This window comes from Herpailurus yagouaroundi, unplaced genomic scaffold (assembly GCF_014898765.1).
Source record: "Herpailurus yagouaroundi ecotype Mexico unplaced genomic scaffold, PumYag 159, whole genome shotgun sequence".
NCBI classification, from domain to species: domain Eukaryota; kingdom Metazoa; phylum Chordata; class Mammalia; order Carnivora; family Felidae; genus Herpailurus; species Herpailurus yagouaroundi.
The window spans coordinates 44,268,524-44,273,518 of NW_024412400.1; the positions used below are offsets into that span (position 1 = coordinate 44,268,524).

Genomic DNA, 4,995 nt, shown 5'->3' on the forward strand with positions numbered 1-4,995 from the left:
TGGAAACACCCCAAATATCCATTAATAGAGTCAGAGTAAATAAACTGTATTATTTTCAAATAATGGAACACTATACAGCAAAGGACAAGAACAAACTCCTGCTACATAAGACAACACAGATGAATACCAAAATTATTACAAATTGAAACCACCTACCTTCCAACCCCCACTTGGACACTGAGGACTAAAACCATAAACTGCTCCACAGCTTACTGTCTATATTAGCATGATTTTATTATTCCATAGTCTTCATTAACATAGCTTTACTATTCCAGGATACTCTTGACCAGGCAAATAACTTTATTTTTCATTATAGAACTTCCCAAAAGACCCCATCATCTTTTCAATAGAAAACATCAAGAGTTCATATCTCAGGAGTCTTTGAACCTTTCACCTCGAAATCCTTGCCATGCTTTTCCCATAGTCCTAAATGATAGAATTCCTACAAATCCTATTCAAGTCTTCGCACTGAAAGACTCACCTGAACCAGAATCAAAATCTCAAATTCAGCCTTTTCCTTCTCCCTCCAATGAAAGTTCTTTCAAGGTGGTATTCTCCCTGATGGCCGTAAGCAATACATTCAGCGTTGTCTCATGAACAGATCGTTCTGCTGATATTTCAGGAGTCAACATTCAACAACATAACGTTCAGTGAGAAAAACCAGACACAAGGAAAGCATGCTTTATTATTCAATTTCTATAAAGTTCAAGCACAGACAGAACTAATCTATGGTGATAGAAATCAGAACTGTAGTTACTCTGAGTGTGTGTGGTGATGGTAGGTACATACTGTCTCGGAGAGGACACGAGAGAGTTGTCTGAGTGCTGGGAGTCCTACATCTTGATCTAGATGGTGGTTACATGTGTATAAATATACGTAAAAATTCACTGAGGTAGGGGCACCTGGGTGGCTCAGTCTGCTAAGCATCTGGCTTCGGCTCAAGTCATGATCTTGGGGTTCATGAGTTCGAGCCCCACGTTGGGCTCTGTGCTGACAGCTCAGAGCCTGGAGCCTACTTTGGATTCTGTGTCTCCCTCTCTCTCTGTCACTCCCCCCCTTCATGCTCTGTCTCTCTCAAAAATAAACTGAAATTTAAAAAAATTCACTGAGCTACACATTTTTGTGTGCATTTTTCTACATGTAAAAAATTTACATTTCAATAAAAGTTTAAAAAGTTAAAAACTTAACCTAGGTGTCAGAGATTATTGACAGAACTGAGTGTAGTTTTAGAACATCTACTTTAGCCAAGGGATTAAACAATAGGGAGTTAAGTATTCTGTGAGATCCCAACCTGGCCCACTTTTTTAAAAAGTATCTAAATTGACAAAGATGAACACACACAAAAATTATTTTGTGTTAAAAGGGGAGGAAGGACCATTTTTACTAGCCTGGGGTGGGTGACAATTTCTCTATATAATGTGCTGTGAATCATCTCCACAAACCAGGCTGGACCACGTCCTATAACCCCATTGTTGACCATCCCTCTCATCTCAGAAGAGGAAAATGAGGAAAATTCAAGCTGTGCTACAAAAAGCCCTGATAAAAGGCCAATTCTCAAAGTAAAAGCATTTCATTGCTTTCATTTTTAAGAATGGAAAAACAGATATGTAGCTGATATTTATAAAAATCTTATTTGGTAGCTAGACTAAGTAGACACCACGTACTTACATTTCCCAAAAACAGAGTGGGAATTATGGCCTCCCCACAATATTTTTAGCCTGTGGTTACTGCCTGTCTCACCTGGCCCAGCCCTTCAGCTAATTTCCTGCACAATTAGTCTCCAGAGTTCACTGAAGAATGACTCCTCTGTCCACCGAAAGGAACAATGGTTTTCTCATACACTTGGGGATTTTCCTTCAAAGACTGTGGACGACTCCCTGAATGATTTCACGAATGAATATTTGTTTTCTCATTTTGGCTTTCTTTCCAAATGTAATATGTGTTTATTGTAAAAACTTTGGTAGGTATAGATAGGCAAAATGAATCAAGACAAAAATCACCCAGAATCTAACCAAAATTACTTTTTAGTGCATATATATAATAAATATAAATAAAATTTTATTGTGCTGACATTTGACCAAACCAGTTCCTTGTTGGACATTTAGGCTCTTGTTATTTTTCTTGGTATAAATACTACTCCCAAAATTATCCCTGGAACTGGACATTTTTTTGTTTATTTGTTTAGGTTTTATTTCATAATCATAAATTTAACTTTGCAATCAAGCTACACTTGGAGGGGAATAAGGAAAATATGGAACCCATAGAACTGCAGTGAAAGCACAAAGATTATAGGATATTTCTAGTCGATGGGGGTGAAGGGATGCCCTCCTGAGCTACAGAAGGAATGCGCTGGTGGTTAAGATAAAACACAAGCCAAATTATTAGATTTGTCCACAATCAGCACTGGTGTGTTGCTGTGTTGCCATTACTGGACCCAAAGCAGTCTATACTTCCAAATATTCATGCTCTCTTTCACTTTGCCAAAAACCACATGCCGACCACCCAACCACTCAGTGTGGCAGTGCAGATGCAAAATTGAGAACTGTTTGTGTTGGGTCCAGCATTTGTCATGGACAAGATACCAAGACCTGTGTGATTCAGAATGAAATTCTCATCATCACATTTCTCCCCACAGATGGACTTGCCATTATGGATTATGAAGTCAAGTCACCTGGCACATAAATCCTGGAATAATCCTGTGACAGCAGGAAAATTTATAACCAAATCCTTTCTCCCCAGTGCTCAGAGCATGAAAGTTTTCTACTATCTTGGGAACTTTGTCTGCAAACAGCTCGATGGAGATTTGACCCAAGAGCTTGCCATCCATAGCAATGTTGAAGAACTCGGTGGAGTTGACTGTGGCTGGGAGGCTCAGGGGGCTCCGGGTGGTGGCATCTGCAAGGCTAAAATCAAATATCCTTAATGATTTTCCTAAAATAAATTACTAGATTTTATAGATATATAGATAGATGATAGATAGATAGGGAGGTAGACGGTAGGTAGACAGATGATAGGTAGATAGATAGAATAGACAGACACATACACACATACAGTGGGTTAAAAAGGATATGCAGACCTTACAGATTGTTGCTTTTCTGAAAAGTTGCACCAAATCCCATACCTGTTCCCATGGTGGGTAAGCATCAGAGGAAACATAGTCAAAAGGGTCTCACATGCATACAAGAAACAAATTGTGGTGAAGGTAATGCTCCATCAATTTCCTCAGACTTTACTTCAAGAGATTCCCTATATCTAGCAAGTTATTTATACATTTGGCAACTATGGTAAATTTATACTCAGAGGGAACTATCTAACCTTTGGGCCATGTGTGCTATTCAGGTGACTCAGATTCTACAGTAATCGTATTGCTTTTATGTTGCCAGGTGATATAATAAGCTGTTTTGGTACAATCTCTGAGGGAATTTCCAGTCAAATGGAAGGGTTTGGAATATTATAGACCCACCATGTGAGCTATAAATATAAATAAACTAGGGTAGAAGGTGATTTATTTTGCCATTTCCTCTGGAAAATGGCAATGTCTACTATTAAAGAATTTACAGACTAGGGAAAACTTTGAGTCACTCAAACTTCAGCTCTGGGGTGGGATGACTGAGGGTCACAGGGACCTGTCAAAGCCCCCCTTGGGTGAGTGGAGAGGCTGAGTCAGTGTTGGAGGAGACAAGACCCCAGCACCTGGGCAGGGGTAGCAGAGGAGGAAGAGGGGGCCAAGGACAGAAACCAGCAAAGCATGGGTTTTCATGTTAGATTGCCCTGAAGTCATATCATGATATGCCTTGGGCATATTACTTAACTTCTCTGAGCTTTGACTCTGTACAGTGGAGACAAGCAACACTTCCTAGGAATGCTGAGAGATTTCTGTGAAATAATATGTGTAGAAACTAAGTATAGTAACTGACCCATCAAAGGAACTCAATAAATGGTTGCTATTGTCACTATCATGATTAATCATTATTATTGTTGTTGCCTTGAGGATAGACTTAAGAAAAAGAGGTGCTTATACCTGATCATTATGCCTCTTGTTTGGATTTTCTCTTTCAGGGGCTCTTAATCTGGTGCCCAAGAATTCCCAAGAGGCCCAGGGATAGATACCTGGGAGAAGGCGTGTTAAACTCCAGAGAAAAAAAAAAAAAAAAGCCAATGTTTTTACTAACCTGTAAGGAAAATATAGTATTTCCTTTGTTATGACTATATGAAACAATTCACAGTAGTATCAGCAATGCTGATCATGCTTTGATTAACAATACAAAGCATATATGATTATAAACAATATATAAATTGTATGTTACTTCTGTATCAAAAGTACAGTTGCTAGGCCCACCCCCTAGACCACTGCCTGCCTTCCTGTCTACAGAGGCTGGTGTGATGGAGCTGGCTGTCAGGTAAACTGTATTATAATTTTCAAAAATGTTTTGATAAAAATATTGCAATATTTTATCAAAAACATTTTGATGAAATATCACAATTCGATTAAAGATCATGCTTTATTTTATGCACTTTTAAATGGCATTCTTCAAAGAAGTCCGTAGTCTTCATAAGACTGCCAGAGGGAGACAGAAGCACAGAAAAGATTAGAACCGTTCCGTCGGGAAGCCACTGTAGGGCACCCAGCACACAGGAGGGGCTCTGCTGTCCAACAGCCCGAGAAGCTCCTTTATTAACTCATCTATTTCCCAGGCCAATAAACACGAAAAGCAGAAAACTTCTGAAGATAATTCCCAATAGATCAGGGAATCCTGTCTCTTGAAAGGGCCCAACTCTGTTTAACAGATATAAAATATCAAGGGAGAAAATGTCTGTTACCCTCCCCAGGAGCCTGATGCCTCGGGCATCCAGTAGAAAGGACCTAAGTGGTGTAATGACCCCAAGGTAATGGCACAGCAACAGCAATGCACGGAGAACAGAGAAACGTAGAAGAAGAAGGAGAGGATGAGGGAGAGAAAGTGGGATAAAAAACCCAGAAGACACAAAGCCCTA

At 39.5% G+C, this 4,995-nt stretch overlaps 1 protein-coding gene across 2 annotated transcripts in view; it reads right to left on the reverse strand.

Annotated features, from left to right (window-relative positions):
- Nucleotides 1–209: 209 nt before the first annotated feature.
- TM4SF1 (transmembrane 4 L six family member 1) overlaps nt 210–4,995 on the reverse strand; it is a 25,007-nt gene continuing 20,221 nt past the window's right edge. Inside the window, exons 6-7 of one of the 2 annotated variants that reach the window (XR_005792135.1) lie at nt 2,672–2,903; nt 210–610 (exon numbers count right to left, since the gene is read on the reverse strand). The gene's annotated coding sequence lies outside the window, so the exon portion shown is untranslated. Of the gene's footprint in view, nt 611–1,920; nt 2,904–4,995 lie in introns of those variants that run through there. The other variant, XM_040480457.1, reaches the window with a different exon arrangement.